Genomic DNA, 25,098 nt, shown 5'->3' with positions numbered 1-25,098 from the left:
GGACCCACACAGCAAAACACAGGTTGTCAGTTCAGTCAATGTTGGGATCCAGGAGGAAAAAACAGACATATTTAGTTCTGGATTTCTTCCTACCTTGAGGAGAGGGACCACTTGCCCCCCCCCCCCTTTTTTTTGAACACCATGCTCATCTTTAAGATAGTAAACTAACTAATTAATTACATGTTCACCAAGCCCATTTTTGGAAACGGTATTAAGGAGATGAGTAGATATTACAGATTCAAAAGTCTTTATCGAATCAATGATGAAAGCTCCTGAAAAGTAGCCCTCTTCCATGGCTTTGTATATGCCACCATACTGACAGCTATTATAGTGCTACAAGCTTGTCTGAGGTTATACTGATTCTTAAAGGAGGAGGCCAAATTTGCTAAAGTATTTAATAAGATGATCATGAAGGAGTTTTTAAAAACTTAAGTTGAGGGGAAAAAGCATAGTAATAGGTTTAAAATCAGAGGGAACCTTGAGGGACAGGTTTTAGGCATGAGGTAATAAATGCACATATCAAGCTGTGTGGTAAGACACCATTTGTTTATGCATAAGAAGTCTTGCAATTAGAAGAACAGACATTGTGATGTACCTTGGGTCTTAGCAGTGTTGGACATTTCTTTTTAATTTTCATAACACTAAAGCTTTGTTAGCTTGCTCTGTGGTAAGGTTTCTGAAATCTGAAGTAAAATACTGGTGCGATTTTCAGGGTCAAAGTGATTCATATTGTTACTAGTGTAGTGGTATAGGCAATTTACAAGTGGTTGTGGGGCATTCATAATGAGGTGTCTGAGAGCAGTTAATGTTTTAGAGTTTAGATGAGGGGAAGAGAACTTGATTGATGATTGTAAACTATTTGCTAGTCTTTTGATTGAACTTTAAAATGTGCCAGGGTTAACCTAACAGAGAGGGTTCTACTAATTTATATAAAGGTAGCTTTACCACCATTAGTTATGATTATTTGAATACTCACAAAAGGTGACAGTTTTTTCTTCTTCTAATTTTCATCTGAAGTGTCAGATTTCTAGGCTCTCCAAGGAATCCAACAGTACAGGCTTCTTTTTAGTCTGCGTAGCTGAAGACACATACAACTGAAACGTCTACAGAGATATCTTACTAAAAGGACACAAGGCCTCAACAACATGTCCTATATGGACAGAGTCAAAGCCCTATCACTATACATAGTACCCTATGCTAAGAGGTGACCTGTGTCTGGCATACAGGGCATCATCCGGCCCATTACAGATTGATTCACCGCACATCAAGTCAAATGGCATCAGAAATACTTGGCCTAGTGATCTAAACCTCTTCTGCACTATCAACAGAATGGTTTGGAGAGCAGGTATATTTTGCAGAGGATACAGCTGCTGTAGAACAGACTCCCCATCTTCATAAAACAAAGTTCTTCTCTGTCCATTTTCAAATGCAACTTAGATCTATGGATGGAAAAATTTACTCTAGGACTGCCCAGTACTACTAATGGACAGAGGCAGCTCCTAAATGCTTTATCCCTTGCATGGGTCCCCTCAAATTATTTATGGTATGATCCCAATAATTCTTATTGGGGCAATATATAATTATTGACCAATGGATGGGTAAAGCCAATCTATAATCAAATGGGATAGGTTATTTTGAGCACAAAAAGGGAAACTAGCTAGGCTTAAAATGGTCTGCAATGCCATCTAGCCTGGTACTTACCTGTGAACCTACAACAGGAAATAACCTGCCTTGGACTGGTTTAAGAAGATTTCAGAATGTAGCAAGTGTAGTGAATATATTTGGCCCCAGTTAATGGTGTTCAATTGTGTATGAAGTATACTTTGATCTGATTCTGGGATGTAGCAGATTTGTTTTATGATGAATGCCACTGTCAGCTGTTATGTTTTGAAAAACAATGTATAGTGAACTGGACAGTGATCAATGAAGATATTATGAAGAATTTGTATGTCAATACACTTCTATGGGAAGTTGGTAATAAATATGTCTAGTTGTGCAGATGAGTTTGTTTGTTTGTGGGCAGGGTCTTTTGGAATGTATGACCTGTTGTTTCAGGCTATTATGCAAAACAACCTTATTAAGCATTAGGTGGTTAGGAAACTCAGACATATCCTAGTTCTCATAATATAAAAAGAAGTTATGTACTCACCATAACGTTCCATGTGTGTAGTCCATCTTGCCCTTCATTCTTACATATGGGTTCGGAGCCGATCCTCGGCTCCAACTCAGCCAGTTACACAGCTCGAAGTCTCTAAGTTGGCTTGTGACAAGGTAGGTATCCTATAATGCACTAGTAAGAATCCCCAGATCTTGTTTGCTGCTGTCTATAAAAGTGATATAAAGTATTTCCACAAGGAAAAACAAAGATGAAAGGTCTCCAACCCTCAGGAAGATAGACACTGTCTTGTCTCCAGATCCTCCAAGGATACATGGATGGGGGTAGGTGGGTGGGTTCATAAGTATGAAAGGTGAGATGGACTACAAACATGGAATGTTACGGTGAGTACATAACGTCTTTATGTTCTGCAGTACTATCTCGCCTTCATTCTTACATAAGGGACAGCATCCCTAGCACCTTTTTCTTCGGGTGGCTCATGGGAATATACTCCTAAGAACTGTGGACCCAAAGGAGGCTCTACCCCTGGAAGTCAAGTCCAATTTGTAATGAGTAATAAAGGGATGAGAGGTAGTCCAAGTTGCTGCTGCACATATACTGTCCATTGGAATTCTGGCTTGAAAAGCGGCAGATGTGGATATAGATCTGGTGGAATGAACTTCAATTCTGAATGGGAGTTCTTTGTTATTAGAAGAGGAAATAAAGGATATGCAACTTGAAATCCAGTTAGATAGTGTTATCTTGGAGACTGGCATTCCTTTTCTCATCTCCAAAAAAGATAGAAATAATTGGTCTGATCTCCTAAACTCTTTGATTCTATGTAGATAAAACCTTAACTGTCTGCATAGATTCACTTCAGAAGCTCGAATTACTGAAATCTCGAATTTCAGTATCTCGAGCCTAAGAAGCCGAATCCGCATAACGAAAACTAAAAACCACGAAACTCAAAACCTTGAATACCGGAGGTTTTGAATTTCACGGTTTTACTACACACACACACACACACACACACACACACACACACACACACACACACACACACACCATCCTCCGCACAAACACACACAATCACTCTACTACACCCCCCTACTTAAATATTCTCACTCTGAGGTCGCACTAAATACAAACGCACAGAAAACACCACCACACACGCCACATTCTCCTCGCACACACACATCACAGCAACAAAACACACTGACACACACCACAGCCCCTACCCAAACCCCTTAACACACACACACACGCACACACACGCAAACGCACACACACACACACACATAACAGAATATATGACCACAGCGGAAGTTTAGAAGCGTAAAATTCAAAACCTCCGGTATTCGAGGTTTTAAATTTTGCGCTTCTAAACTTTCGCTATTATGTGGATTCGACTTCTTGGGCTTGAAATACTGAAATTCGAGATTTCAGTATTTCGAGCTTCTGAAGGGAACCCATCTGTGTACATCAAGTTGATGAAACTTATATTTCGCTTTGTTTGTATGATTTTGAAAGAAGACTGGCAGTTCAATAGTTTGATTAATGTTTGATTGTGAACAAATCTTGGGGACGAAGGAAGGGTTAGTGCGAAGGGAAACTCTGTCTCTATGAAATATCAAATAAGGAGGTTTGACAGAGTGCTTGCAGCTCTGACACTCTTCTGGCGGACGTAATGGCTACCAGAAAAATGGTCTTCCATGAAAGGAACTTTAAATTACATGTATGTGAAGGTTCAAAAGGCGGTGAGGTAAGTTTTGAAAGAACAAAATTTAGATCTCAGGGAGATATGGGTTCTTGAAAAGGAGGCCTTAGTAAAGTAGTGCCCTTTAAAAATGATCTACACAATCTGTGAGCCATAAGATTAGGTTCATGTTGTTCCAAATGAAAATTGGAGATAGCTCCTAATTGAACTTTGATTGTAGCAGTAGCTGATCCCTGATGAAAAAGTTTGTTTAGAAATTCTAACACTAAGGGAATGGAGGCTGTATATGGATCTATGTTTTTAGCTTGCGCCCAGAGAGAAAATCTTTTCCATTTGCTAACGTACAATTTTCTCGTAGAAGGTTTATGAGAAGATCTCAGGATATGTGTAACCACAGGGGAGAAATCATGAAGCCTCACTAGGGATGGAAGTGGAGCAGCCACGCTGTCAAGTTGAGGGTGTGGAAACAGAACGTGCCTGACATATGTGTCAGAAGGTCTGGTACTGGGTCCAGAGTGTATGGATCGTCCAGAAGGTGAGGCCCGAGAAAGGGGAACCAAATCTGACGAGGCCAGTAAGGAAGTCTTTGCTTTCTGGATCACTTTCGATATTAGCGGAAAGGGAGGAAAAGCGGAAAGAAGTCCTGAGGGCCAATTGTGGACAAGTTCATCTCTCGGTGTCTCCTCCCGGAAGGGGGGATAAGGGTGAAGTAGCTGCTGCATTTGGTGTTCATTGGGGTGGCAAACAGATTGCAGAAAGGCTGTCCCCATTTGCGGAAAATCTGTTCCAAGACTTTCTAATTCAGAGACCACTCATGAGGCATCAAGATTGCCCTGCTGAGCTTGTCGGCTATCACATTGGTTCTCCCCGGGATATGTGTTGCAACTAGAAAGTGTTGGGAAGATATCGCCCACTGTCAAACACGTAGAGCCTCTCGACATAGGGGGTTGGATCTGGTTCTCCCTTGTTTGTTTATATACCATACCACTGACATACTGTCTGATTGTATTGCTATTGTTCCGAGAGGAAGAATGTCATGAAGTGCTTGCAACTCTAGTAGCACTGCTCTCATCTCTAGAACACAGATATGCAAGTGAGCCTCATGTTCTTGCCATTTGCCTTGGACTGTCCTTCCTAAGAATTATTCCTTAAGCCATGTCTCAGATAGTGCCAGAGTAGAGGACTTGTTTTGAAAGATCCAAGCTTCTAGGCTACACACTACTTGCTATTGATCCTACTTAGGCAGATGCAGACTGCGGTGATTTTATTTTATTTTCTAGTAAGGGTGCTAGATAATGGTGCTGAGGAATGATCCTAAGGAACAGACACTGGGTTATGTGTGGGTGACATGGATGTGTGGTTACTGTTACTGGAATGATCAGAAAGGGTGATGAAGTAAATGAGGTTAGTGACGGATGATGAGCAGACCTATAGCTAGACGTGACATGGTTAGATATCTTCTGGAGGCAAACTTTAGGGCAGTGTTAGGACATTATTTTAATTAAAAACTTTAGTTTGGTCTTTACTGCATTTCAGAGATGTGTATTCCACCATGATTCTATGGAAGGTGAAGGAGTTCAGTTTTGCAAAGGTTGTGGTAATTAAAAAGAAAGTGTTAACATCATGCCTGTCAACTTGGGTGAGTATGAAAAAAATGTTAGCTAAAAATGCACTGGACCCTAGTTTTATAAAGATCATGACCAAAACGGTGGAATGACAATTTGCCAAATGATTTGACCATATACAAATCCATGTAAAAAAAAACATTATACTAAACCTGCTTAGACATGATTAATTTCACTGTAAACCACATATTCCATAACTTTCCTACTCTACTGCTTTTACCCACAAACCAAAATGAATTTATTATCCATGTTAACTGTAGCCATCATGTGCTTTTCTGTGGACTAATTCTGGTGGTAAGCAGTACTCCTTACTTCTGACGTGGATGGTGTAATCATATAATGCAATATAAACAAACAGTTGAGGAGGATCATCCACGTTGAATACTGTGAGTATAAAGTGGTATTTGTTTCAGTAGGTATTGTGCAGCACATAAGTAACACCTACTAATTACAACAAGGTTAAACACAAATTGTCTATTAGTGCACATCAAAAATCATCCTCAGGCTGACCTCTCAATTTGCGTGGGTTTGAATAGAAAACTTCAAAGTACAAGAGGCTGTGCTTTGATTTAAGAGCCCCATCTGCTGTATTCATTTCTCACAAAAGCAGTTTAGCAGACGGTGTCTCATCAAGCCCCTGGCAGCATACGGAAATATTAGCTGACAAAGAAGGAATTGGCCTCACTTGCAGTTCAAAACCAGAACACTTGTGGTAAAGTACACAGACCTTTTTAAAAGTGTTATTACACTTAGCTTTTGTTTGTTAACTTTATTTCAGTGGCTGCTGAGTTTTCTTTTCCATGCTGTATTTCAGAATGTAATTATCCTTGTTGAATTATGTCACTTTCTCAGCAGAACTGTGTTTGCTGAATGTAGCAATGCTTGTTGTGGAACAGGACAAAGTAAAATACAAAAATCAAACCATGTCAAGCTTTCATATATATAAACTGCAGCTTTCAGTATAAACTCTCCACTTTAAGAAGAGTATGGGCACATTTTTTTTGGTTCGATACTTCATTTTGAGTTAGACACCTGGATTACATCTAGGGTGTAATGTGATACTTTATTACAAATATTATACTCTGAACGTACGCGATTTCAAGTCTTAAAAATTCTCAGTGTATCTTAGGATTTGGTATGTGCCTTGTCAGCATCAATTAGAACTTAATGCTGATTGTTAACAGATTCCAGTACAAACACACAGGCACACCTGTATCTATATCTATCTGTATCTATCAATACAGATATCTAGATAGATATATTCAGTGTGTGAGTATCTCTTTCTGTCTCTCCATATATGTATTTTTATATAAACATACACGCACACCCAAACATACATACATAAAACTTTGTTTGCCACGTTTTACTTCCAGCTGTGCCTTGTCAGCCCAAAGACCCAGGCGCATTATACTACGTTTAATTTTCCTCAACTAACATTTTTCTATTGTTTTTCTTACTAACATTTCCCTAAGCTTTTTCTTTACAAACTCCACCCCCAACCCCCCCCCCCCCAGGGAACAACGCACAGACATCACCACAAAGAAGCAATGAAACGTGTATGAGCTCCCCTCTTCCTATTCTGCCTGTGGTTTGATTCTGCTTAATTTCCAAGAAGATCACTTTATGGCATCTGTTTGGCTCTCCTGTTAGGTTAGAGATCAGGTAAATACCCTTTAACCATTTCAATTATGCTTTTAACAAGATGTTTGTAAGTGCAGGACGTAACACAGACTGTGAAGTTTTAACATGTCTTATTCATGCCATCAGATCAAAAACTGAAACTTCTACTGTAATTGGTCTTGTTTAGCGATAAGTGCAAAACATGAGTGTAAACTGTTTGCCAAGCATGTTGAAATTCTCAGCATGATATTCTAATGCTTTAGCTGAATTAGTTAGAATTCCTTAAAAACAAAAAAATATGCATTATAAGTCAACCATTCAACAACAAATCTGTAACAATGAAAGTGTGCTACACCAGATGTAAGAGGATGCATGATCTCGTCATTCTGCAAGAATGACCCTAGTAGCCTAACTCATGTAAACCTCTTTCGGCACAGACTACCCCACCTCCCACCACCACCATCACCAAACTCTGAGCTGCAAAGGGTGTAGCTTCTGAATAGCATATTTGGCACATGAAATAAGGCAGTGATGTTTTTTTTTTTTTCAGGGTGAAGTGGGCATCTACATTTCTAGCTTTTACTACAAATATTGAAAGTGCTATACAGTTTACAATCATAAAAGATTCTCAAAATAATCAGAATTATCGGATTTCTACATATGTTCACTTACAGTAAATGTATTTGTGTATTTTATCAGTGGACATTGCTTGGAAGAGGTACATTTCTGGTTGCCTGCTTAGCCAAGTGACCCAACTTATTACCATATTAGCAACATGACTCTAGGATGGGTGCCAGGGCTTCTATACAGGAAGAAAGTTAAGGATGTTGCAGCTACCATTTATTATAAGCTTCATTTTTGGGACAGCTGCCATTTGTTATCAGCTTCATTTTTGGAAAAGACAAAAATAGCACCTTTTCAGTGGGTTTGCGGAGCCTGATACCTCTACAAGAGGTCACAGTCTGCAGGCATAATTCTCACAGCCTAAATTAATAATCTGTAACAAAATATGGTTATAGTGAAGGTTAACCTTGGGTCCAGTAATGACGGTAAGTGAAGAACAGACATGGTAGCACGTACTGTCACTTCCAAGCAAAGATAATATTTCAGAGGTTATAACACTCTGATGTTCTTTTAGAGAACTGTACAGGAAGGAAAAAATGAGCTGGAGATCTCATAAAAGAAAATACTAGATTATGCCTGCAGTGGGGTCCCAGTATAAAAACAACTGCATGCAATGCACCTGGATCACTATGATTAGCATACCAGTCATAGAGGAGTGAGCCCTGCTTCAAGCGCTGGGGGTGTTGTCAGCAAACTATGGGATGGTGGAAAAGGGATATCAAAGCACAGCATTAAAAAGGTACTTGGTGATAGTAGGGTGCAAAACTGTAGTGGGCAGAAGGATGCTGGATGGCTTAAAAGGTTGATTAGATTGAAAAAGAGTGCTGCTCACAGTAAGTTTCATCAGAATCTGAAAAATGGTGAAAGAATCCAAATGCATTTTAACTGACAATTTCTGTAACAAGAGCTGCTCTTGACTCTAATGCTTGCCATTATCAGACCTACAGCTGCTGGTTTTACTATATCTAGGAATGAATGATGAGCCCCTCCTCCACTGCAGTATATGTTGTGCAATGTGTCTATGAGAATGGTGAGCACGATAAGGGATCTGTAACTACAAAAATGCAGTAAGGCCGATAAATAAAGACTGGTGATAAAAGGTTTGATAAAGCTATGCCTGTAAAGAGAAAAACCATTATAAATAAGGCATCAGCTATAGGCAAACACTATGACTTAAATGAGTAGGTGCACGACACCCACTACCTATTTTAATGCAGTCAGTCACAACACCTATTTTAATGTAAGCAGAGTTTGTAAAAAAATATGTGTAAGGTACAAGCAGTTATCTATACCCTGAAGACTGTGTTACTCAAAATGTGCAGAACCCTTTTTAGTGGTCTCTCAAAAAGAAAGGCTCCAGCAAATTTATAGGTAACAGAAGAATAGGTATTTACTAAGTTAAGAAGCAGACTATGCCCGTAACATCATATATGGAGAGACACAATGGCATGAACATAACTGAATATTAAGAATGGCGAATATATCAGGGAAAAGAACAGGTAATCAGAAACAGGATAATTTTGTGGAATGTTATATTACAGATACAAAATAACATGTATGCAACTAAATGTCAGCAGTACAAAACATTGCAAAAACTTGCATAGGTTCATAGGTAAGTACTAGGCTGGCTGCCCTTTCAGGCCATTTTAAGCCTAGTCACTTTTCCTTTTGGTGCTTGAATTAACTTTTCCCATTTGGTGTTAGATTAGTTTTACCCATCCCATTGTCGATAACTGTATATTACTCTTACTGGGAATAGGTGGGATCATACCATTGATAATTTGAGGGGACCCATGAGTAAAATTCATGTATGAAGCTGACAGCTATCTACTTTATGAAGGCTTTAAACTAACATTCATATGCACAAATGAAGTGATTTTGACTGGTTCCATTGCACAGAGGGATGAAGTCCTGACACAGATGTCCAGGGTTCAAAGTGGCCCAGGTACTGGATGAACCAAGACAGGGAGGGAGAAGAGTGAAGGCACATTACTTACTTGCCTCTCCTGGCAGGGATGGGATGGGGCAATGCATATTCAGAGGTACATTGGGCAGTGCAATCTCCTTGGTGGAGACTGGGACTACTTCTCCTGCTTCAAGGAGTGCGGCCAGGTTATACTTGAAAAGAACTCCCCATGTGGAAGTGAGATGGTGTCTTCCATCATCCTACTGCATACCCCTCCCAGGCACTTTGCCAGATAGCAGAGCACAGAAACTAGGACATTTTCACCCACTGATGGTTGTTTGAATAATGGTGCCTCTCAGTTGACCATCACCGCAGTGATGAAGAAAGAATGGGCTGATTGGCCTGGAGGGGACGTATGATCAATGACAGTGGGGGCAATGAGAAAAAAATGAACAAATAAATAAAAAATGCCATGACTTTTGCAACATTCCATCAGATTACAATGAGACAAATCGCCTTTACACAGAAGGTACAAGTTATTACAGCTTATACATGCGTTTACAATCAGTAGCCAACAGGAAGCCAAAGTCTAAGAAGCTGAAAATTGTCTAAAGAATGAGGATAACGGTGACTTAAGTAGGACTGAGTAGTTAAGTAAGCAAAGATAGAGGTATGTCAGGAGTGTGGAGGATGGGTTAAAGATGGATGCTGATAAGAACAGTTGAGAGAGCATTGTTTACATTATGCACTACAGAAAGATGTCCCAACTCAGTTAGTGTAGAGGGTGTAAGGAAAATGGGTATACCTTATCCTATGAGGGGTGAGGGGGTGCATCAAGGTCTCCCAGTGTCACAATCCCAAAGTAAGGACAGCCTTGGGGCAGGCATTCAGCCACCAAGGCAGAAGTACTCATCTTAGGTGCAAAAAAGCATGCTGTTACAGGAAGCAGCACAATGGATCCTGCAGTGTTGTGGGTCGTTCATTTCCCATCGATGGAGGGGTCAGAGTCTATGTCATATGCTTCATTGCCAGGGTGTCACTGAGGCTACAAATCATTTCCACCGGCTGCCAGAATGACAACCCCTCTGAATGGCTATTGCCCTTATGCTGGAGCTTCCCAGTATGAAGGATCACTTCAATTTCCATCAGCACAGGATTAATGGCTGGCAGGCATTGTGAAACCATAAAAAAATAATAATAATAATACTGGGAAAGTGGTAGTTGCAGCAGTCAGGCATCTGCTTCCTTATGGCATGATGTAATCAGCAGGTCATATAAATGGAAAATTCACCAGCAGGTGGGAGTGTCTCATGTTGTGATCATCAGTGAACATACATCAAGTGTATATCTGTTACATACAAAGTATTGGTTGACTACTGAGGGAGTCCTTCAAGGTGGCAGATTGTTCTGATGTCCTTTTCTGTAACTCCCTGATTCTGCTATATTTTTATCATATCCTGAACTCAGGGGGTGCCTGCACCTTCAACCAATGCACAATGTGATGTATAGTGGCAGCCTAAGATAGCATGTCTGACTTTTTTTTTTACCATCAATTTCCGCACACCCCCTCCGCCAACCACTAAGCAAACCCAACACAACATAAATGTCAGAAAACACAGAATAAAATAATGTGAAAGGACTTACAGACATGTATTCTATATCTACATCTATCTATAGATGGGTGCAGTATTTTGAGTATTTCAGTTGATCAAGAAGCAATTAATTGTCTCATTTTGTCAAAATGCTTTTGATCAAGTGGTATGTTTCCACATATTCTGCATTTTAGTCCAAGATCATGGAATAGTTATGTAGTGGAATGGGGGATGCTGCGATTACCTACCTAAAAAAAAATATTGTTCTTTTTTCCTTGTCACTGACCATTTGTGTGGTCTCTACTTTTTTTTAATATTCACTGGCATAAATTTGCAATGTAATGCATTCTACACACACCACACACACACACATATATATATATGTGTGTGTGTGTGTGTATGTATGTATATATATGTGTATATATATATATATATATATATATATATATATATACACACACACACACACATATTTATTTATATATATATATATATATATATATATATATATATATATATATATATATATATATACACACACACACACACACACATATATATAAATGCATACATGTATGGGTGTGTATATAGATATATAAATAAATATACATACATAAACACTACTTAAAGGAAACTGCTGGACAGAGGGTGCCACCTAGAAAAAGGTTAGTTGTAAAAGAATTCAATGAGGAGGACTGCCTCTCAAATAAACAGACACTGTAAATACATGCACCTATTCATTTACTCCAGTATGGACAAAATCTGAAATGATTGTTCAAAAACTAGAAGTTATGTACTTACAATGTTGAATCTTCATTATTCCTAATCGGTCCACTTTGACTGATGGAAAATACCACAGTCAGAATTCTACTCAGCAATCAGACACTAGACCAAGAGGTAGTGCATTTTCCCCTACTCCCACAATGCACCTGGCCCCTCTGAATCTTCAGATGAAATCTGCTGCCTTTAACCTAAAAGCTGGGCTTTGAGGAATAAGGAAAGGTATTGACAAAAATGGGACAAGATTCAGTATCGGTCTAGTAGGTCTGCCTGGCATTAGAAGAGGTTTGAGAATTTGGTAGGGATGAAGTGCAGGTTGCTGAAGTGGACAGACAAGGGATAAGTAGATCCAGCTTTATGGTAAGTACATAACTTCCATATCTTACATTATTCCATCCATTCCATCCTACATGCCTGTAGGTGTTTCTTCAGTTACATCCTACTGATGGTTTTAGTCATCAAATATTGCTTGTTCATTCTTGGATTAATAATTTTAAAGCCATGCTTCATAGGATGTATAAAAATATTTCATCTTAAAACTTATGCAATGGCAAACACAATTATGTTGATATTTGACTTCTGTTTAGTGCAGGTAAAGGGATATTAATTGATAATAATACAATATTTATTTATATTGTCATAGAGTTCATGTTTTTTCTAAATATCTTGATAACCAAGTTGCATAGACAGAACTGCTTAGTGTCAAATGAACACACACAGCTGGATTTACAAAATGCTAAAATCAGTATGTGTATGTGTGTAACTTCAGTGGTTGCTGAGATATTGTAAACTGTTTGCAACATATTACAAATATAATAGTTACTATTGTTAAAGTACAAATTAAATACAGAATTGTACCTTTTCACTCAGTCAAGGATGTGCAAAGTACTTGCTTATTCCATAAACAGTGCTGGGAGACTACTGTTAAAATTCTCAAGAAACAGAGAGGAAACACTCCATATATATACCTTTATATCAGCTGCATGAATACAGAAATTTGATGTTGCATTACTTTTAACAAATCAGGATAGGTTATATCCATAGAATATTAACCGAACACTGTATTCTTTACATTGTGCTTCTGCACAACGTCCAACAGCATTTACATCTGCTTAGTACAGTATGGATGTAAATGCAGTCAGATGTTGTGTGGAAGGACGTTAAGTGGTGCACAACTGTACATTTTAAAATCATTTTGCTCCTCGTGATTCTCGCTTAGAACTTCATGTGGACACTTCACAAATATGCGTTTCAAAACATGAGCCACCTGTGTTAAAATGTAGTGTCCTTCAATCTTGTAACATTCAGTACAAGTCCACATTATCTAAGAGAGAACCTTGCAAAAACTCATCACCCAGCCTGAGAAGGCCAAAGCGCACTGTTGATTAATCTGATTTCCACAGATATCTGCCACAATTCATTAACTTTCTGAAACTAGACTTTCCAACATAACATAACATCCCTTAACTCCTTCAGCACTTACTTTACCTTCAATTATCTGTCAGTGAGCTATGGTTTGCTAATAGAGAGAATACAGTTGTAAGACACTTAAAATAAAAGACTAGCACTTATATGAAGATATATCTTGCATAATTATGCATCTATTTTTCAGCTTTCCCTTGACATAAACATAACATAAACATTTTGACTCATTTGTAAAGAAACTAAAACTTAATATGTATTTATTGAATAAACATGAGACATAATATTTTTCCATAACACTATGTTTAATGTGACATATAAAATCTAGTTTAAAATCTAGAGCCTAAAGAATACTACCAAGTTTGTGCTGAAGAGTTTGTCATGCACACTTCTTTAGTAACTCCTATGATTCTAGAGATATAAACGTTTGTTTGAAATGTGAGGATATAATGTAAATCCATCAAAACGCTTAGGCTCCGCCCTCTGGAAGATTCAGTGCAAACTTCCAATGCTTCATTGGAAGGAACGAGTTAATGAGTAAAAACAGAAACTGCAATACTGAGACGACAATCCCTGTTCAAATGTCCACAATAAGAATTTTTTTCCATTTAATTTTGAAAAGTTTGTGAGTAGAGGCTCTCAGTAAAGTGGAAAGAATTTGGATCAGTCAGAAAGAATGCAACTGTAGAAACCATGCCATCAACTTGAGGAAAGAATGTCCAGATGAAGCTCATAGGACAGATGGGATAGAAGATCCAGCTTGAGATCTATAAGCCATAGCTCCAAAAGAGGGCTATGAGGACAAATGAATCCTTGCACAGGGATGTTTTTTGCAGGAACCTTGTCATTAGCGGTAATGGGAGAAGGCACAAAATTGTCTAGGATGGCACAGATAGGCCAAAGCATTCTTTGGAGTCTATTCCTGTGGAGAGATTATGACAAAATAGCTGCTACATTTAGTGTCGGTCTTCTTCTTCTTTCAGCTTTTCCCGGTTAGGGGTCGCCACAGTGGATCACCTGTTTCCATTTCTTCCTGTCCTCTGCATCTTGCTCTGTCACACCAACCACCTGCATGTCCTCTCTAACCACATTCATAAACCTTATCTTAGGCCTTCCTCTTTTCCTTTTCCCTGGCAGCTTCATCCTTAGCATCCTTTTCCCAATATACCCAGCATCCCCCCTCAGCACATGTCCAAACCAATGCAAACTCGCCTCTCTGGCTTTGTCTCCAAACTGTCCAACCTGGGCTGACCCTCTAATACACTTATTCCTAATCCTGTCTACCCTCGTTACACCCAGTGCAAATCTTAACATCTTTAACTCTGCTACATCCAGCTCTGACTCCTGCCTTTTTGTCAATGCCAATGTCTCCAACCCATATAACATAGCTGGTCTCACTACCCTTTTGTAGACCTTCCCTTTCACTCTTACTGGTACTCGTCTGTCACAAATCACTCCTGACACTCTTCTCCACCCACTCCACCCTGCCTGTACACTCTTCTTCATCTCTCTTCCACACTTGCCATTACTCTGAACTGTTGCTCCCAAGTATTTAAACTCATCCACCTTTGCCAACTCTACTCCCTGCATCCTCACCATTCCTCTATCCTCCCTTTCATTCACACACATATATTCTGTCTTAGTCCGGCTGACCTTCATTCCTCTCCTCTCTAGAGCATATCTCCACCTCTCCAGGGTCTCCTCAAACTGTTCCCTACTCTCACTACATATCACAGTGTCATCTGCAAACATCATAGTCCACTGGGACTCCTGCCTGATCTCATATGTCAACCTGTCCATCACCAGAGAAAATAAGAAAGGGCTCAGAGCTGATCCTTGATGTAATCCCACCTCCACCTTAAACACATCTGTCACTCCCACTACAGATCTCACTGCTGTCACACTACCCTTGTACATATCCTGCACCACTCTTGCATACTTCTCTGCCACTCTCGACTTCCTCATACAATACCACAACTCCTCTCTAGGCACCCTGTCATATGCTTTCTCTAAGTAAACAAAGACACAATGCAACTCCTTTTGATCTTCTCTGTACTTCTCCATCAACACTCTCAGAGCAAACATCGCATCTGTAGTGCTCTTTTCTGGCATGAAACCATACTGCTGATCACTAATCATCACCTCCCTTCTTAACCTAGCTTCCACTACTCTTTCCCATAAATTCATGCTGTGACTGATCAGTTTTATCCCTCTGTAGTTACTACAGCTCTACACATCACCCTTATTCTTAAAAAAAAAAATAGGTACCAAAACACTTTTTCTCCACTCCTCAGGCATCCTCTCACTTTCCAAGATTTCATTAAACAATCTGGTTAAAAATTCCACTGCCATTTCTCCTAAACACCTCTTGTTGGTAAGGGATGCAAAAGGTGCTGCGAGGCTGACTCCAGGACTGAAATATCATCTCTGCTATTAACGGTTAAAGGGACCACTTGTGAAGCATCAGTGTACATCTAATGAGGCTTTCTGCTAGATAGCTGGCTCATCCTGGAATGTGCACTGCTACTACATGGCTATGAGAGGCATAATCAAGACCTCCCCCCATCTGAGTAAGAAGAGTCTACCTCTTTAGTGGAAAAGGAATCTCTCTTCCTTTGAAAGGAGTAGAGATTGAAGAATAAGGTTAATAAGACTGAAAGGCCTTAAAAAGGTCTTTAAACATGCAATGAGCAAAAGTAAACCAGTTGTTTTTAGTAGTTTTCTGACTGTAAAGTGAAGTAGAGAGTGGAGAAAAAAGAAGTTATGTCTTACCATAATGTTCCATCTGTGTTCCTCTTCTTTCATTCATCACTGATGGGTTTGGTTCCAAGCCCCTGGAACCGAGTCGGCCTATTACCAACCTCGCGCCAGCCATAAAAACTCTCGAGCCAAGTCTCTTACTCAGAATGCCCTTCTTCCTGTTACCTCAGATTGAGTTTGCTAAGAAAAGGAAGAAAAGCTGAGGCCACTTCTATGCAAGTACCCTAGGGCACCACTTAGACCCAAAGCATCCCCCAGGAGCCTTTGGAGGGGGAAGGAGGGTGGGAAGTGATGAATGAAAGCAGATGAACAACACAGATGGAATGTTATGGAAAGACATAACTTCTTTATCTGATGTTGTTAATCTTCTTTCCATTCATCACTGATGGGACAGAATCCCAAGCTACCTTGAGGTCCATGGGCAGCCCTTATGGAAGAACATTCCTGAGTACCATTGAGCCAAAGGCAGCTCTCCCACTGGAGACCAGGTCCAATTTGTAATGATTGATTAAGGTATGAGGCTTATCCCAAGTAGCTGCTGCACAGATGTCATCCATGGATGCCCTGGAATGGAATGCTATAGAAGCTGCCATAGATCTAGTGGAGTGGGCTTTAACTTTTGGCATGGATTCATTATGGAGGGAATAGGTGACACGTATGCAGTCCCCTAGCCATCTTGATAATGTAACCTTGGAAACAGCCTCTCACATTTTGGGTCCCGAAAAGGAAATGAAAAGCTGTTCAGATTTACGGATAGGTTTGGTCCTGTCTAGGTAAAATTTTAATTGCTAAGTACATCTAAGGAGTGAAGGCAATACAGTCCTCTATTGGCAAAATTCGGAAAAAAAATTGGTAGATCAATGGACTGGTTAATAGAGAATTCAGAAACAACTTTGGGAAGAAAGGATGGGTTCATCCAAAGTGACACTCCCTCTTTATGAAAAACCAGATAGGGCCTCTTGATACACAATGCCTGCAACTCCAAAACTCTTCTGGCAGAGATAATGGCTACCAGGAACAAAGATTTCCAATACAAAAACTTTAGGTCACATTTAGCAGCAGGCTCAAAGGGCTTTTGAGTCAAAGACTGGAGGACTAAAGTGAGGTTCCATGGTTCCACAGGCTGAGAGAAGGCCTGAGATGAGAGGTCCCCTTGAGGAAAGCCTTGCAGAGGCGTAGAGAGATAAGAGGGGTGCCATCTATAACATTGTGGAAATTACCGCTAGATGCACTCGTACTGTAGAGGCAGAAGGTCCATTATCAAAAAACTTAGCCAAGTATTGAAGCACTGCAGTAACTGGAGCTGAATATGGGTCTAGCATGTTATCCTTTGACCAGATGGAGAACCTTTTCCATTTATCTTGATATAGTCTTCTAGTGGATGGTTTGTGAGAGGGCAGAATGATGTCTTGAACAGGGGAGGAGAGATTAGCTTGCCTGGCAACTAGTGGAAGTGGAGAAACCAAGCTGTCAGCTTGAGACTGGACAGGTTCAGGTGACTCAACCCTTGGAGGTGAGTGATCAGATCTGGTAGAGGGTCCAGAATCCATGGCGTGTATACTAGGTGAGGCCAAAGAAAGGGGAACCAAAGTTGTCGAGGCCAGAATGGGGCTATGAGGATCACTTTGCATCTCAACCGAAGAGCTTTCTTTAGAAATTGTGGGATCAGAAGAATGGGAGGATAGGCGTAGAGAAGTCCCGTGGGCCAATCATGGATCAGATCGTCCCTCAGTGACTCCCCTGCTGGGGGAAGTAGGGCAAAGTAGCTGCTGCACTTGGTGTTTGATGGAGAAGCGAAAAGATCGCAGCAAGGCTGGCCCCAGTGGCTGAAGATTACAGACACCACCTCGGGGTTGAGGGATTACTTGTGGGGCATGAGGATGCATCTTCTGTTTGTCCGCAATAACGTTGGAGCTCCACGGGATATGCATTGCTATCAGAAAGTGGTTGGAAGCTATCGCCCACTGCCAAATTCTCATGGCTTCTCAACATAGAGGGTAGGACTTGGTTCCTCCTTGCTTGTTGATGTACCAGACCACTGACATATTATCTGACTGAATTGCAATTGTCCCGGAGGGGAGAGCCAAATGTAAGGCCTGCAACACTAACAGCACGGCTCTCAGTTCCAGAACATTGATATGCAGGTGGGCCGCTGAGGTGGACCATGTGCCTTAGATAGTCTTTCCCTGGAAATGCCCCCCCCCACCTGATTAGGGATGTATCCATGGTCACAATGGCTATGGGCTTGGAGGGTTGAAATGGGCAGCTCCAAAGATCTACATCTGGCCTCATCCACCAAAGCAGGTCCTGTTTGCAGGTGTTGGTTATTCGAATCTTGTAATCCAGGGGATGAGAGTTTGGGAACCATTGACACAGAAGGAGCCTTTGCAGAATCCACATATGTAGCTTTGTCAGAGGCACTATTGGAATTGATGCAGCCAAAGAACCTAGGTCTTGAAGAACTTCCCTTGCAGAGGCTGATGTTTGAGAAAGAATCACTCAGAGTTGAAGCCTCAATCGATGGGAGTCTGTGAAGTGGTAGTGATACAAGACAGGACTGAGTACTGAACACTGCTCCAATTAACTCTATTTGTTGTGTAGGGATAAAGTTTGATTTCTCCCAATGTATCGTTATTCCCAACAATTTTGCCAGAGAGAGAAGGTATGTTGTAGCGCTGTTACCAGAAGATGCCTGGTGGGGGTGGTAAGGAGCCAGTCATCTAGATATGGAAACGTGGAATCCTTTTAGTCTCAAGTGAGCTGTTACCACTGCCATGCATTTCGTGAAAACTCTGGGGGTTGTAGAGAGACCGAATGGCAGGGCACAGAATTGGTAATGACTGGCTCCTAGCTGGAAACAAAGCAGACTCCTGGAACATTTATCCATCTTGATGTGGTAATATGCATTCCGGAGATCTATAGAGCACATCCAATCACCTTCTCTTAAAAAGGGAAGAATGGACTGAACCGTGACCATCCAGAATTTGGTGTGGGTGACAGACTTGTTTAAACTGCTGAGATCCAAAATAGACTGGATGAGCTCGTCGGCAGGTGGGGTCACCCAAGAGGTAGAAGGCAGGGCACAAAAAGCCTGCAGGAACACTAAATTCTCAGATGAAGGGTTGGAGGGCTTCCAGTCACCTCTCTGCTTTAACATCTCCAGGATGTCTCCAAAGGAGACATCATCAGGAGGTGACCATGGGGACCCTTCACCATCATCGTAGTCCGTGTCTTCCATTAAGGACTCCTCTGGCGGGTCCACATGATTCCTCTTGCATGTCTGCTTTTGAGGGGGCTCCTCAGTGGGGGTCTCTGAGGAGTACTGAGAAGAGTGGGTACCCTGAACAGGGGTGTCCTGCAGCCTCTCTGCCCAGTGTCCCGGGGGGGTGGCCTGTGACAACTGTAGCGCAGGGGGTGAAAACTGGGTTCTGAAATCAAAGGAGTGCTGCCAGAAGCAAGAGCCCTCTCCATCGCGTGAAAGGAAGGTCCTCCCAAAGAGGGATGGAAGCCCGGAACCAAGACAACCTGTGACCGGGGGGGGTGGACCCATCCCCACGGATGGAGCCTTAAGCAGGACCGGCACGGACGCAGCCATCGGCACTGAGGAAGGAACCAAGGAGAGAGTCAGCACCGTGCCCCGGGCTGACGTGCCCATCCCCCCAATCCCCAGATTGAGGAAGGATCGGTTCGTCGGGAACCGAAGACCAAAGGGACAAACTCGGAGCCGGAGTGAGATGCACCGTAGGCGCCGAGGTGATGGGTTCCAAGGATGTCGGAGCAGAAGGCTTCAGAACTGAGATGGTCGAAGGAGGAGTGTAAGATGGAGTCCGTGGATAAAGCAACCCAAGTCCTGCAGGGGATGGGTTTTAGAAAGTGAGGAAATCCCCCTGGCTACCAACAGCTGGTCCACAAGACGCACCACGTCGTGTTCCGAAAGGCTCCTGGTGAATCTAGTGGATACTCCAGACAGAGACTCAGGATGTTCGAGGAATGTGCTATACATTTGGCCCAGAAACGGGTCTACGGTGGGGGAGTATCGGGTCCATGGTGCAAGCTCTGCTGGCACCTAAGTCTCTAGTTTTGAGACCATAAGCAACACTCGGTGCCGAAGTGGCACTCGGAGACAAAACGTTCAGTTCCAAAATGGAAACTGATGGTGTAGTCGAAGGTGTGCCCTAAGATGAAGTAGCTAGAGGTGCCAAAGTCGAAATAGGCGTAGTAAGATCTATGATCGGTGCCAGAGGCAGGACCGGTGCCAAAACAGGCATCGGTATCGAAAGTTTTGAGATGGTTGGAGCCAAGGAAGGTGGAGCCGAAGAGGCAGATTTATGCTCCGAAGATAACTTAGGGACCTTAGATTTCCCAGGCTTGCTCTGATCACCCAATGGTGAAGAAGGAACAGAATGGGATCTGTTTTTGTCCTTAGAAGGAGGGGTTAAAACCTCCATTGCAGAAATGGCCTTTGAGAAGGGAGACTTGAGTAACCCCTTCAGAATGAGTTTATTTTTGCGATCATTAAGAATGCGTTAGCTGAAGCTCTGACAAATATCACATGGAGGCTGCACCGAAAGGTGGCCCACTCCCAAACACTATGCACAGTCATCATGGGAATTACTGTTAGGTAACTTACCCTTACAAGAAGTACAATGCTTAAAGCCTGAAGTACCCCTTCTTATCAGACATCTTGGTAGAAAAGACACCACAGCCAACTGCACAATCCAACTACAAGTCAACTCCATTCAAAAAAATCACAAGAAAATCATCAATATAACAATACACTGTATGAAGAGAAGAAAGGGAAACACCTGAATAAAGATAAAAGCTAACAGGTTAACAGGAGAAACAATACCAGCTATGGTATTGAAGAAATACCACAAGGGTAAGGGAAAAAGTCGTACCAACAATGGTACTTGAAGTTTACCAATGGTAACAATGGGTAGAGTGGAAAGAATAAGGTTAGACAGAAGAAATGACAGTAGCAATACTAAAGGTTTGGTAAAATATGAAGATATCCAAAAATTTTTACACAAATATCAAAAAGATTTCACTTAGCTAAGAGCTCTGCTGAAACGCGGCTTTACGGCTACACAGCAAACGAGATCTGAGGTAACAGGGAGAAGAGCATTCTGGGTAGAGACTTAGCTTGAGAGTTTTTCTGGCTGGTGTGAGCTTGGTAAAAGGCCGACTCGGTTCCGAGGGCTCGGAACCGAACCCATCAGTGACGAATGGAAAGAAGATTAACAACATCAGATTATGTTTTATTTTCTGTGTATGTTTATGTGGAACCTGCAACCATATGGTCTTAGGAGCAGAAGTCACAAGTCTGACTTCTACAAGCGAGCCTTGGGCATACTCAAGAAAAAGGAGCTGATAAATACCCTCTTTCTCTCTCAGTCAAAATCATCCATGGTTCTCCCTTTTCAGCAATCTCAGCCATCGGGTCAGTCATGACAAATGTGCTGGATTCCTAGCCATAACAGTATCCACAGGGACAAAGTTAGAGGGCCAAAGAGAAACAGATGGATGGTACTGGGGCTGTAAAGGCAACTCAGTGGAGCTGACCATCTCAAACTGACTGAAAGAGGTGGATGTCTGGTTACTATTAATTACTTCTCTACAATATTTCCTTTTCTTTTTAAACTAAGAAGGAATATCAGAGGCCAAAGTGAATGATGCCACGGCAGTACAAGCTAATGTGTAGACACGTCTGTTTGCAAGGGAAGTCCTATGGGTATTTAATCTGCTTCAGATAGTCCTTGGAGCAAACATCTGACAGAGATTTACTTCACGTTCTGCACATATGCAGAACAAAACTTAAGTCAGAGTCTTTTAGTAGAATCTGATGCAAACAGTCTCACTTTTATTTTTTTTCTGACAGACATGAGAAATACCTCTCACAAATATTTAGTGAAAAGAGAAAGGGTCTCCAATGGGGTATAAATCTGTTAGATATTCTGTGCTGAAGCTGACTTAAGAAATTAGTACATGCAATGCTGACAGAAGTTATCATAAATGAATTAGTGGCAAGAAAGCTCTATGTTTTGTCATGTCTGTACATGCCCTTTATACTGTCACTTCCTCTTGTGCTAAGGGTTGATGTGCGCCATGTGAGGAAGGATCCTGATCTCTGTAGATTGGATGGATCTCTGGGGTCTCCTAGCAGAGAAGTCCAATGTGAGAAGACTGCTGCAATGGTTATTTATCAACATTATCCACAGTAATTTCCACATCAAAAACACCTGGGAATGAAGTCTGAATGCTATTATTACCCCAGCCCTATCTTCACGAAGGGCAACATCCACTCAGAGATCTTTAGGCATGGGAAAGCAGCAACTGCACACCTGACTGAATCACTGTCACCAGCCTGCCTCTTTTCCTTTCTTGCTCTTAGCCATGTCTGAAGAATAACAAGGCAATAACCCATTTAAAATAAAAGTGTATTCTTTTTCCCCGTTCTTAAACAACACATACTACAAATCTCATAATTGGCAACTAAATAATCCGCACCTGGGCACACAACATGGACTGTATGGTTATCATTTTGTGTCCACATCTAATACATTTACAGGATCTTGATATCTTTTCTTTATCCGCAAAGAAGAATGTGCACTACAAATACCAGAAAAAATCCATTTTAACTACAATCAGCAAATTAGTGGCACAGAAAGAAAAAAAAGACTAATGCAGGAAAAAAAAAAAAAAAAAAAACAACTTTTGACTCTGAAAAAGCTGGAATGTACCAAAATAGAAAAGCGATGTGATTGAAGGAGGAAGGAGTAAACCAGTCATTTTATGTTGGCAATATTCAAAAACATACAAAAAGAAATATCGGTACTTTTCCGTTATCGAGGCAGCACTAGTAATGTGTGCTGGCATCCTTATCACACGGCTGCAGTGATCACACAACTGCTTGCTATAAAGCGGCTGTTTTGAAAGACATACAGATAAGTGGATGGATGTGCTGCAGGGTTGTATTAGTTTTATAATTTATAAATCTAATGGCTGCATTACAGAGTGTGATGATGCTGATGACCACTACCCTCTCCTGCTGCGTTTCTTTGGTTTCACTCCCATGCTATGTTATCTACTTGTGAGAAGTCTAAGTTTCTATATTTTGTCATTAAAAGGCTACATGATATGTACATAAAATGTTCTGCTTGTGTACTACACTGAGATCTAAGGTTGCTTCTCGCCAAAGACCCAAACCCTGCAGCACATTTGTCCGTGTTTCTGTATGTCTTTCAAAACAACCGCTTTAGAGCAAGCAACTGTGCGATCATTGTTCATCAGTGGAAATTGTAAAACTATACAGTAACAAAAACATTCAGTTGTATTAAGGTAAATGGAACAATAACAACTGCTGCCCCGGTAATGGTAAACTGTGGTTTACATGACATTCAGTTGTATTCAGGTAACAGAAGACCATGGCTGTAAAACTTGTAAAACTTTCTGGTTTGTGTCGCTTTCTGGATATGGGCATTTGACAGTTATTAGGGCGAGCAGCTGTGCAATCATTGCTGCCGCATTATAGGATGCCAGCGCACATTGCTAGTGCTGCCCCGATAACAGAAAAGTACCGAAATATCTTGCTGAGTATCCCAATGTATTAACAGGGGGATCAAAACATGCAGACCAAAGACTTTCAAAAGCATGAAATATGAGCCACTAAGTGTTTATCAATGCTTGCTGATATGCAGCAAATGAAGTCTAGAGAGAAGGGGAGGAGTTTTGAGTCTTGAAAAGTCTCTAAAGTGCAATGAAACTATTACCTGCACCTAATGTTGAATCAAACAGACTGGATACTGTAAGATTAAGGGTTACATACTCATTTATTAGCAATTTTTTGTGGTCAGAAGTTAAGGCACTTCAGATTAAGAAAACAGGCATCACACTACCTATCACTGAGTGCTTTTTTTGTTACATTTGCTCATAAATTAAACAGCTTGAATACACACATTCTGAAAATGGGTGTACTCCAGCTGCAATGTACAGACAAGTATACTCTGTGGTTTTAGGTAGCAAGCATACTGAATCCTGGCACATACAGTATTTGCAAGGCCATAAAAATGTTGTTGGCTTAGGTATGGTTTGGGGTAAAAGACATAACCTGAACATCAAAGGTTTCAGCATGGTTTATATTAGTTTATTTATTTTTTAAAGAAACTTTATTGTTTTTTTTCCATAAAAAGAAAATAATAAATGTTTAGTTATTATAATAAAATAGTAAGTATGATTACAGAATAAAATATAAACAAAGGAAATATTTAAGCTATATACACTATATACAAAGACCTGAATTCAATATTAACAATATTCAAACTCCAAAAAATGATCTTTTTTCTTTAACTATCATAGGCAAGATTCAACTAATAAATGTCAATAACAGATATTACTTTCATCCAAGGATTATTAATAAATAGTTTAGGATAAATCATGTGTCCTTTGACTTTGGTCTATTTCAAGGCCATTTCTTTTAAGAAAGATAGAAAGTCTTCAAAAAGCAGTGAAGCAGTAGATTTCCTTTTTCTAGTAATGCTTTTCCTTGCTATCGCCAGAATAGTCCATAACAAAAAAGTTAATCATTTTTCAAGACATGACCATCATTAACATTGAATAGAATTAGAGATTTAGATGATGAAAATGTATCAGAAAATAGAGCTTTCAAAAAATCTACTAAATTACACCAAAACTGACTTAGAGAAGTATGGGTAAAGAAAATATGTAACCAATCAGCATTATATTCTTGCATACATCTCCAACGCTGTATATTATTGTTTTTATGACTTTTAGCTATTTTATCTGGAGTTAAAATGCCCTGTATATAAACTTCCATATAAATACGTGCCAGTATTGAGACCAAAGTGTACATTTAACAGAAGATAAAATTTGGGATTTATCCTTCCTCAGACATTAAACAAGAGATGTGACCCAATGTAATATGATTCCAAAATTTATCA

General features: G+C 40.6%; 1 protein-coding gene and 1 long non-coding RNA gene across 3 annotated transcripts in view; one reads left to right on the top strand and one right to left on the bottom strand.

The window, feature by feature from the left end:
- LOC122806742 overlaps positions 1-25,098 on the bottom strand; it is a 1,208,783-nt gene that overhangs the window by 741,382 nt on the left and 442,303 nt on the right. The gene's annotated exons all lie outside the window — the stretch shown is intronic.
- The window catches only part of ECM2 (extracellular matrix protein 2), a 374,664-nt gene continuing 356,532 nt past the window's right edge, over positions 6,967-25,098 (top strand). The window contains exon 1 of the mRNA XM_044077415.1: positions 6,967-7,099. The gene's annotated coding sequence lies outside the window, so the exon portion shown is untranslated. The remainder of the gene's footprint in view (positions 7,100-25,098) is intronic.

The sequence above is a fragment of the Protopterus annectens genome, chromosome 7.part0 (genome assembly GCF_019279795.1).
Source record: "Protopterus annectens isolate FY-2018-M chromosome 7.part0, PAN1.0, whole genome shotgun sequence".
Lineage (NCBI taxonomy): Eukaryota > Metazoa > Chordata > Ceratodontiformes > Protopteridae > Protopterus > Protopterus annectens.
Note: the sequence above shows the minus strand (reverse complement) of the source record. Positions and strands in the feature narration are given on the sequence as shown.